Here is an 11,643-nt window from a genome sequence, read left to right as displayed (position 1 = left end):
TTGATCTAAGGATTTCAGACACTGGCTGCCACTGAAGGATCATTAGAGTACCCTCCTCTCCTGAGCTCTTAGTGTAAGAATTCCTTTGATGTGCACGGAGTCCTACAGTTCCCAAAGCACTTTCACGTGTGTCATCCTATTTTATCCACACAACAAACTTTTCCATTACTGAGGCATGTATTCCTAAAGAGAAACCTGAGGTCCAAATAGCACGTTCTATTTGACCAGCAGAGGACATAATACTGGTACCACTTATCATTTTCTGAGCCTATGCTTTGTACTAGGCACTTTATGTAAATTATTTTATTCAGTCCTCAGAAAAATCTTTGACTCCGTTCTTATTGCTGCTTTAAAAAACAACCCCAAAACTTAGAGGCATAACCCCCTGGCAATGGGCAAGGAGACACCTGATTGGTGGTGTTGCTCTTATATCAATCAGGGGCAAAGCAGATGTACAGTCCTTAGTTCATCCTAGCTTGATGCCTGTGTCAGTGGCCAGAGCTGTTTCATGCCTGAGGCACATAAAAACAAAACAAAACAAAACAAAAACTTAGAGGCATAAAACAGTTTTTAGCATGAACATGGATTCTATGGGTTAGAGATTCAGAAAGGTCACAAAATAGCTTGTTTCTGCTCCATGATGTCTGGGACCTTGGCTGGAAGATGCAAAGGTAGAGGGGCTCAACTGCTGGGGACTGAAAGCATCTGGAGGCATCACCAGTCACATGTCTGGTAGTGGCTATAGTCTGTCTACTGGGATGGGAAGACCTATATGTGGCCTCTATATGTGGCCTGGGCTTCCTCATGGTGGCCTCGGGTATTTGAATTTCTTATAAGGAGACTCAGTGCTTCAAAATAAATTGTTCCAGAAAAATAAAGGTAGAAGCTAGGTCACCTTTTGTGACCTAGATCTGAAGTCATATTGTTGTTGTTTTTTTTCCTTGCTTCACTCTATTCGTTTAGCAAGTCACCAGTCCACCCATATTCCAGGGAAGGGGCACAGATCCATTTTTTGAGGGAAGAGAGCTCAAGTGGGAGGGCAGATGTTTCTGTGACCATCTTTGAAAAATACAACCTACTATACTACACAAAGTATTTAGGAAGGAAATCAAAACTCTGTGAGATTGAGAGCCCTGTCCAAAGTCCCATAGCTCATATCCATCTTATCCAGGAGTTAGGATTTCAAAATCTAAGGTAAACACTGATCACAATCATAACTACCTTGGAAGTCCTTTAATTTGTTGGTAAAGTACAGTATATGTGCTTTGGCATAAGCAACAGATTCTGGTGTATCATCTCAAGTTCACTGGAGTTCATCCACTAACTTAATGAAATTATGGGCAGAATCATGCACCATTCAAATTATTCTCTCATTTTTCAGTGTTAACATTTAAAACCCCATATTTTTGATGCATTTTAAAGGGTACATCCAGGACGGATTCAAGTCAGTCTGACTTTAAAGCCCAAGCTCTTCCACAGTACCACCCCTAGAAACCACCTCTGAGAGGTGGGGAAAGAGAGCAGTTCCAGGCCCACCTAGGCTGGCCCTACTCACACAGAATCAGGACTGTTGCAATCGGATGTGATTTGCAGGCTGTCACTGACTTTACCTGTCTAAGCTATTCCCTGTTAAAGCTGCAGTTATTCCTGAGCATCTGGATAATCACACTCTCTCTGCCCACTGATCTCTCCCTCCAGGCCTTCAGAGAATAAGAAGAAGGGGAACTAAGATTTGATAATGAGTGAAATGTCAACAGAAAAGGATATAAAGGCACTGCAGATAGACTGAGCAGCATGAGTAGACGGGGAGTGGGGGGTGGGGGAGCAGGGTGAGACTGCAGGAAGTATTAAGAGATTAGACAATATGTGGAGCTGATTTGCCAGGGAAAGATCACTGAGGTCTGATAATACCCAGGCACAGACATAATTCTAAAGATAATGAAGTAGGGAAAGTAATCTGGTCAGCTTTGCAATTTATCAGTAACATTCTGGAGGCAGTATGGAGGACAGCAGGGGAGGGTGGAGCTTAGGTAAGGAGGCTGGTGAGGAAACTACTGCTGCAGAAGCAAATGCCTGCCTCTGGCTAATGTCATGGTGTCTGAGCATGGAAATTTAGGGTCTTTGCCCATGATCTTTACAACTGGTTTGGTACCAGTTTTGTTGTTGTTAATCCTCACCCAAGGATATTTTTCCATTGGTTTTTAGAGAGAGTGGAAAGGAGGGTAAGAGACAGAAAGAGAAACATCAGTGTGAGAGAGATATATGGATTGGTTGCCTCCTGCAGGCACCTGAACAGGGCCAAGGATTGAGCCTGCAACTGAGGTAGGTGCCCTTGACCAGAATCAAACCTCGGACCCTTCAGTCCATAGGCAATGCTCTATCCACTGAGACAACTGGCTAGGGCTAGTACCAATGTTTAAGAAACTAGGAAAACCTCCAGGGCTAATGGAGAAAATGGCCACTAAAAACATCTTGTGCTCAGAGAAATCTCCACTTCCAGGGCCTCAGTGCCTGAGGTCTCCCATTTGAAATATTTCTTTTAGATCTCAGGGACTTAGCACTGGATAAATCATAATCCTTGTTTCATGTGTGGCAGTATTGTATCTATATACTTAGTTGATCTAATGTAATAAGCATTCATGAGTGACACTTCAATGTGAAAACAAGGACTTTGAGAGTAACTTGGCCATATCTATGCCTGTGGTCTTCCCCTACTCCACCCTTGGCACCCCAACCCAAAGGAACCACCATCATGAATCTTGTATTCATTATTCCTTAGCTTTCCTTTTTAAATAGTCTTAGCTCATCTATATGTATTCCTTAAAAGCATATTTTATTCATGTTTTTAATATCATAAAAAGGACATGATGCACAAATAACTTTGATACTTATACTTTTTAATTAATATTATATTGTGAAGACTTGTCCATATTGTTTATTGTAGTGGTTGTTTACTTAATTTGAATATGCCATAGTTAATTCATCAACTGCCCTATTAATGGGAATTTTGTTTGTTTGTTGATATGTATAGTAGTACTATAAACATTCTTATCTGCATTTTCTTTTTTTTTTAATATATTTTTATTGACTTCAGAGAGGAAAGGAGAGGGAGAGAGAGAGAAACATGAATGATTAGAGAGAATTATTGATCAGTTGCCTCCTGCATGTCCCACACTGGGGATTGAGCCTGCAACCTGGGCATGCGCCCTGACCGGGAATCAAACCATGACCTCCTGGTTCATAGGTCGATGCTCAACCACTGAGCCACATGGGCCAGGCTGCATTTTCTGGTATACATATGCGAAGGTTTCTTTTAAACATAATCATAAGAATAGACTTGCTGAGTTATAGGGTCCATAAAGTTTAATTTTAAGAGATAATATCAAGCTGTTTTCCAAGAGGTTTTATAAACTCCTGTTCTAGCCATGACTAACCTCACAAAAAACAATTATGAAAGTTGGTCAAAGAAATCACATTATCTTAAAATAATGGTAATTTTATTTATTTCTTTTCAATTCTTAAGCCTCTAATTTCTTTCTCTTTTCTTATTGTATTATCATTATTTAGCTTATATAGTGAATTATGCTTATAGATTTTCTAATATTAAAATTATCCTCAGATATCTGAGGAAAGGCCAGTGTAATATATGATCATTTTGAAGCACTACTGGATTTGGTTCACTAACTCTCCAGGATTTTTACATCTATAGCAATAAGTGGCATAGTATGTAATTTTTTCTTATAGCTCTTTGCTAGTTTTGTTATTAAGGTTGTGATCTTCATATTATCTGATAATATTATGTTGAAACCAGCTTTATTTTGTTCCACTTGCCTGATTAATCATTTTTCATCCTTTTATTTTCATCTTGTGCATGTATGTTGCTTTAGAATATGTCTAGAGAATAGCAAATATCTGGTTTTTATTTTTTATTTGGTAAGTTAGTTCATTTTTATCTATAGTAGTTATTCACATATTAGGACTTTCTTCTACTCTATTAGTTTATTATTTCAATTTGTCATATTGTTTCTTTGTTTTTTATTCCTCTGTTTATTATTTTATTTTAATTTAATTTAATTTTATATATTTTTTAGTCCTCACCCAAGGATATTTTTCCATTGATTTTTAGAGGGAGTGGAAGAGAGAGGGAAAGACAGAGAGAAATATAGATGTGAGAGGAACACATCATCAATTGGTTGCCTCCTGCATGAGCCCCAACCAGGGCCCAGGCTGGGGAGGAGCCTGCAACCGAGGTATGTGCCTTTGATTTGAACCGAACTTGGGACCCTTTGGTCTGCAGACTGACGCTCTATCCACTGAGCCAAACTAGCTAGGGCTTCCGTTTATTATTTTAAAGTTGACTATGTCTTCTCACATGTAAGACAAAGACATTAATATTCTCTGATGTCCCCTGGCCTTCCTGTGATTCATCATAGACTTCTTGTTTTTTATGTATATTCTTTTGCTTTCTCTTTTCTTTGGTCTGTTATTTTTTAATACAACCACACTTTACAAAGATATTTTATCACTTTTACTTCACATATTTCTTCCATCATCCCTTAGATTTGTTTCTTATATATAAGTATATTATTAAAACATTTTTTATATATGGATCTTTGCATGGCAAACATTCTGAAAGTCCGTATATCTTAAGAGTATTTTAATATGTCTTAACATTTGAATGAAAGTTTAGCTGGATATGAAATTCTATACTTTCAAAATTTTGAAAATGCTTCTCTTTCTGTCTTACATCTTTGAATACTGCTGAAAAATTTGATATCAATATTACTTGTATTCCTTTGTAAGTGATCTTCTTTCTTTCTCTCTGCAAATTTTTAATGTTTTACCTTATCTTTGATATTCTTAAATTTCAACATACTTTACATTTAGGAGTATGATTTCTTTTATCTTTCCTTTTTTGCTGTCTATGATTCCTTTTAATCTGAAATGATCTATCTTTCATTAATTTTGGATGAATTACCTCCATTATTTCTTCAAAGATTTCCTTCTCTCCATTTCTATCTATCTTTATTTATTTTTTTCTTTCTGGAACTACTTTTGCCTTTTATACCTTAACTTTCATATTTGTTTATTTTTAAACTAACTTTCAGCTAAGAATTCCTCAATCTGATCCCCAGTTCACTGTGCATTCCTCAGGCAAATTCATTCTACTAATTCTATCTATTGTGTTTATTACCTAAACTATTACAGTTTCATATTTAACATTTTTACTTGATTTCTTTTATGGTTTCTTGATTTCATTTTATATTGCTAACTAGAAGCCTAGTGCAAGAAATTTTTTGCGGAGGGTGGGGTGTCCCTCAGCCCAGCCCTCTTCAATCTGGGACCCCTCGAGGGATGTCCAATTGCCTCTCACAATCCAGGACTGCTGGCTCCCAGCCGCTTGCCTGCATGCTTGCCTGATTGCCCCTAACCACTTCTGCCTGCCAGCCTGATCACCACCTAACCATTCCCCTGCCAGCCCGATTGCCCCCAACTGTCCTCCCCTACAGGCCTGGTCACCCCCAACTGCCCTCCCCTGCAGGCATTGTCCCTCCCAACTGTCCTCCCCTGCAGGCCTGGTCCTCCCCAACTGCCCTCCCCTGCAGGCCTGGTCCCTCCCAACTGCCCTCCTCTGCAGGCCTGGTCCCTCCCAACTGCCCTCTCCTGTTGACCTGATCACCCACAACTGCCCTCCCCTGCTAGCCATCTTGTGGAGGCCATTTTGTGTCCACATGGGGATGGCCATCTTTGACCACATGGGGGTGGCCATCTTGTGTGTTGGAGTGATGGTCAATTTGCATATTACCTCTATTATATAAGATATCATCTCTCATTTTTTTAAGTATAAAAATTTAAATGAATTATTTAAAATATATGTAAGTCTTTAATCTATCAGTTCTAATAACTCTGGTTCCATGGAATTGTGACTCAGTTTGTTGTTTATCTTTGAAAATATTAGTACTTCCATTTTTACACACGAGTTTCCATTACTCTGAGGTTATGGGTTAGTCTGTACAGCAGTGCTGATAGTGTAAGAACTGAAGGCCAGATCTTGATCTGCATTGACACCAGCATGTTCAAATTAAGATGGAGGATGAAACTCTAGTGGAAGGTTCTAGCCATCAGGAAACGAGAGTTAATCACTCCTCACCATGCCTAACAGCTCCTCAAATGTATTCTTTACTTTAGAATGAATTCCACCAGTGATGTCAGCTTAGTTTTAATTTTAATAATTTTACTTTAGATTGTAATCCACCAACCCTGGGGGTTTAGAAGGGAAAAGTAGGCCAGTGACCACCTTGGACCAGTCCATCTTTGTGTGCTTTCCCCACCTCCACTCAGGTGCAAGACTTGTGCACTGCCTTAGTTTTATACTTGAGATGTACTTTGTTCAAGAGATGTAAGCTATAGCCCTGTCTGTTCTAAGGCAATGGAGGTGGGAATGGAGGTGAGATAAAGACCCTAAGAAGCAACAGCTCCTTGTTTTATTCTGACACAGCAGCCTGGATACCCTCTGCCTTAGCTGGGCCATTCCAGATACACATACATGCCAGAGAAAAAAAGCTTCTGTTTCTTCAAGGAGGTCTCATAGCTTTCTCTGTAACTTAATATTTTTCCTCTTTGGTTCCTCTGAGTTGATCTCAGAGGAAGGAACCAGTAAGTCAGGCTAATTCAGCATTTTCTTAGGACCCTTACTTGATTTTTCCTTTTTACAGGTCACATACTGTCCTTTCTGTCTTCCTTCAACACACAGGTATCTTTGGGGTGGTAGCACATAGTACTGGTTGAGTAGATGGACTGTTGGGGGGCCTGATTTCGGTGGGGGCCAGACATGGCGGGGCTCTCCCTTTTCCATGTCCCGTGCAGAAAGAGAGATGAACGAACCGGTTCTAAATGGAGGCGGCCAGGGATTGAGAAATATTAGAAATAAAGAAAACAAGACGCAGAAAATGAAGCTGGGAGCTGGGTGGATCTTTCTGTGCCTGGCTGAGGCCACAGAACAGATCCAGACTGCAAAGCTGAGGCTTTATTTATAATCAGGGACAAACAAGGCAATTAACAATGTTCTTGTAAGTTTCACTTGTTTTGGCAGCACTTGCTGCCCCTCCCACAGCCCACTAGCTACCGAGGAAAGATCTAGGGATCAATTATAGGATCAGGCTTACTTATGCTGGGAGGGGTCTGCCCTCCAAACAAACTTGTTTGTGACCCTGCCACAGGTCAGTCCGAGGCTTAACCCTATAACCACTTCCTACAGGACTGGGTCAGTGCTTCTCCTGGACTGGGAGAAAGGGAGTATGTAGGGAGAGTGGAAGCATACTGAGCAGGAGTCAGGGCTGGACTATGTTCCCTTTCAGTCATTGACTGTTATGTTGCCTTCCACAAGTCTTTTCACTTCCATGGTCTCAGTGTCCTCTTCTGAAAAGTGAAGTTAATAAGCTTCATAAAGGCTATAGCTTACATCTCTTGAACAAAGTACATCTCAAGTGTAAACACTGATGTCACTGGGCTGACAGAAGACTCAAATGAGAAATTGGATGTGAAAGGGCTCTTTGTAAATTGTAACGTGAGGTGATTTTATTGATCATCTGGAGTCAAGGAAAGGAGTCTTGGGCTAGGCAAAAACTCACTTTGCCAACCTCAGAATTTTACTAATTGTTGGCCCTGCTAAAAAAGCCTGATGCAACTGAACATTCTCTCATTATAGAAAATGACGAATCTGTGTTTGATGCCAGAATTGTCACATTCTTCTAAGAGTGCAGACTTTTACGGGCCCCTGGAAACTCTGCCGGGGACTATTTCTGAGGATGGGAACATTGTGCCTTGTTGGCAAAGGTTATTAAACCAAAGCCACTTGTGGTCACTGAAGAATCTGGGTCTGCCTTTGAAATAGTGGGGGCATAATATCAGATCTTGTCCTCTGATGTTTGCTGATTTGGATACACAGCTTCTGTTAAACTTGGTGCCTTTAACTTCCTTGTTTGGTAAGGGGTATTTTTCCAGTCTAGTGAGGTGAGTGAGAAGTGAGAGAAGAGGATGGAGCAGGTCCAAATCAAAGACAAGTAGCAGAGGTAGACATAAATAAGAATAATGTGTTCTCTCTGGGAATTTATACAAGGACAAGGCTAATGAGACTTTGTTTTCAATTACTTAAAATGTAGTCTGTCATTGAAAAGATGATGTAATGGCTTTAAAACAAGCCAGAAATCTACACCATATTCGATTTTTTGGTGTTAGTTTTTTGTTTTGTTTTTTACATTCTGTCTATTTCTTGTCTTCCTCATCATGCATGCATAATGCACATTTCATTTTGTGGCCTGATTATTTTTTACTTAACATTATATAATAAACATTTTTCTTTTAGAGTTTGTATTTTAATGACTAGAAAATATAATTTTTTTTTTTAATATTTTTATTGAGGTATTATATGTGTACATATCTTACTATTACCCCCCCCACCCCACACCCACACATGCCCTCCCCCCCCAGAGTTTTGCGTCCATTGTTTATGCTTATATGCATGCATACAAGTCCTTCGTTTGATTTCATAACTCCCCCACCTTTCCCAAACTTTCCCCCTGTACTTTGAAAGTCTGTTTGATGCTTTACTGTCTCTGTATCTATCTTTTTGTTCACCACTTTATAATGTTCTTTACTATCCCTAAATGAGTGAGATCATGTGGTATTTTTCTTTCATTGACTGGCTTATTTCACTTAGCATAATGTTCTCCATTTCCATCCAGGTTGCTGCAAATGATGAGAATTCCTTCTTTTTTATGGCAGCATAGTATTCCATTGTGTAGATGTACCACAGTTTTCCGATCCAGTCATCTGCTGATGGGCACCTAGGCTGTTTCCAAATCTTAGCTATTGTAAATTGTGCTGCTATGAACATAGTGGTGCATATATCCTTTCTGATTGGTGTTTCTAGTTTCTTCGGATATATTCCCAGGAGTGGGATTACTGGGTCAAATGGGAGTTCCATTTTCAGTTTTTTGAGGAAACTCCATACTGTTCTCCACAGTGGCTGCACCAGTCTGCATTCCCACCAGCAGTGCACGAGGGTTCCTTTTTCTCCGCATCCTCGCCAACACTTGTTGTTTGTTGATTTGTTGATGATAGCCATTCTGACAGGTGTGAGATGGTACCTCATTGTTGTTTTGATTTGCATCTCTCGGATAATAAGTGACTTTGAACATGTTTTCATGTGTCTCTTGGCCTTCCTTCTGTCTTCTTTTGAAAATATTCTGTTTAGGTCTGTTGCCCATTTTTTTATTGGATCATTTATCTTCCTCTTATTGAGTTGCATAAGCTGCCTGTAGATGTTGGAGATTAAACCTTTATCAGTGATAGCATTTGCAAATATGTTTTCCCATGCAGTGGGCTTTCTTGTTGTTTTGTTGATGGTTTCTTTTGCTGTAAAAAAGCTTTTTATTTTGATGTAGTCCCATTTGTTAATTTTCTCTTTAGCTTCCATTGCCCTAGGGGCAGTGTCAGTGAAGAAGTTCTTGTGGCATATGTCTGAGATTTTGTTGCCTGTGGATTCCTCTAGTATTTTTATGGTTTCCCGTCTTATGTTTAAGTCCTGTATCCATTTTGAGTTTATTTTTGTGTATGGTGTAAGTTGGTGATCTAGTTTCATTTTTTTGCATGTATCTGTCCAGTTTTCCCAACACCATTTATTGAAGAGACTGTCTTGACTCCATTGTATGTTCATGCCTCCTTTGTCAAATATTAATTGAGCATAGTGGTTTGGGTCGATATCTGGGTTCTCTATTCTGTTCCATTGATCAATATGTCTGTTCTTGTGCCAGTACCAGGCTGTTTTGAGAACAGTGGCTTTGTAATACAGCTTGAAATCTGGTATTGAGATCCCACCTACTTTATTCTTCTTTCTGAGGATTGCTGAGGCTAGTCGGGGTCTTTTTTTATTCCAGATGAATTTTTGGAGAGTTCTTTCTAGGTCTGTGAAATATGCTGTTGGTATTTTGATGGGGAGTGCATTGAATCTGTAGATTGCTTTGGGTAGTATGGGCATTTTAATGATGTTGATTCTACCAATCCAGGAACATGGTATGTTCTTCCATCTGTTTACTTCTTCCTCTATCTCTTTTTTCAGTGTCCTGTAGTTTTCTGCGTATAGGTCTTTTACCTCCTTAGTTAAGTTTATTCCTAGGTATCTTAATTTTTTTGGTGCGATGGTAAAAGGGATTGCTTTTTTAGTCTCTCTTTCTGTAAGTTCATTATTGGTGTATAGAAAAGCCATAGATTTCTTGGCGTTAATTTTGTAACCCGCTACATTGCCGAATTCATTTATTAAGTCTATTAGTTTTTTGATGGAATCTTTTGGGTTTTTTATGTACAATATCATGTCATCTGCAAATAAGGACAGCTTCACTTCTTCTTTTCCAATTTGGATGCCTCTTATTTCTTCTTCTTGCCTAATTGCGATAGCTAATACTTCCAGTACTATGTCAAACAGGAGTGGTGAGAGTGGGCATCCCTGTCTTGTTCCTGTTCTTAGGGGAAATGGTTTTAGTTTTTGCCCATTGAGTATGATGTTTGCTGTGGGCTTATCATAAATAGCTTTTATTATGTTGAGGTATGAGCCTTCTATTCCCACCTTGTTGAGAGTTTTTATCAAGAAAGGGTGTTGGATTTTGTCAAATGCTTTTTCTGCATCTATTGATATGACTATGTGATTTTTATCTCTCAATTTGTTTATGTGATGTATCACGTTTATTGATTTGCGGATATTGTACCATCCTTGCATTCCTGGAATAAATCCTACTTGGTCATGGTGTATGATCTTTCTGATGTACTGCTGGAGCCGATTTGCTAGAATTTTGTTGAGGATTTTGGCATCAATGTTCATGAGGGATATTGGCCTGTAATTCTCTTTCATTGAGTTGTCTTTATCTGGTTTTGGTATTAGGGTGATGCTGGCTTCATAGAAGGAGCCTGGAAGTGTTCCTTCCTCTTGAATTTTTTGGAATAGTCTGAGGAGGATAGGTTTTAGTTCTTCCTTGAAAGTTTGATAAAACTCTCCTGTGAAGCCATCTGGCCCCGGGCTTTTGTTTGCCGGAAGCTTTTTGATGACTGCTTCAATTTCTTCCATAGTTACTGGCATGTTGAGCTGTTTAGAATCTTCCTGATTGAGTTTTGGAAGGTTGTATTTTTCTAGGAATATGTCGATTTCCTCTAGGTTGTCCAGTTTGTTGGAATAGAGTTGTTCGTAGTATTTTGTAACAATCCTTTGTATTTCGTCGGGGTCTGTTGTTATTTCACCTCTTTCATTTCTGATTTTGTTTATTTGGGTCTTCTCTCTTTGCTTCTTGGTGAGCCTGGCTAGAGGTCCATCAATCTTGTTTATCCTTTCAAAGAACCAGCTCTTGGTTTTGTTGATCTTTTGTATTGTTTCTTTGGTCTCTATGTCGTTTATCTCCGCTCTGATCTTTATTATTTCTTTCCTTCTGCTTACACTGGGCTTATCTTGTTGCTCTCTCTCTAACTCTTTGAGTTGTTGGGTTAGGTAATTTATTACCATTGTTTCTTGTTTTTTGAAGTAGGCTTGTAGAGCTATGAACTTCCCTCTCAGGACTGCTTTCATTGTGTCCCATAGATTTTGGATTGTTGTGTTTT

General features: G+C 39.2%; 1 pseudogene; it reads left to right on the top strand.

Annotated features, from left to right (window-relative positions):
- Window positions 1-380: 380 nt before the first annotated feature.
- LOC114235190 (small nucleolar RNA SNORA48) lies at window positions 381-525 on the top strand (annotated as a pseudogene).
- The last annotated feature ends 11,118 nt before the right edge of the window (window positions 526-11,643 follow it).

This window comes from Eptesicus fuscus, chromosome 3, assembly GCF_027574615.1.
Source record: "Eptesicus fuscus isolate TK198812 chromosome 3, DD_ASM_mEF_20220401, whole genome shotgun sequence".
NCBI lineage: Eukaryota > Metazoa > Chordata > Mammalia > Chiroptera > Vespertilionidae > Eptesicus > Eptesicus fuscus.
This window is presented reverse-complemented; position numbering and strand designations above follow the sequence as displayed.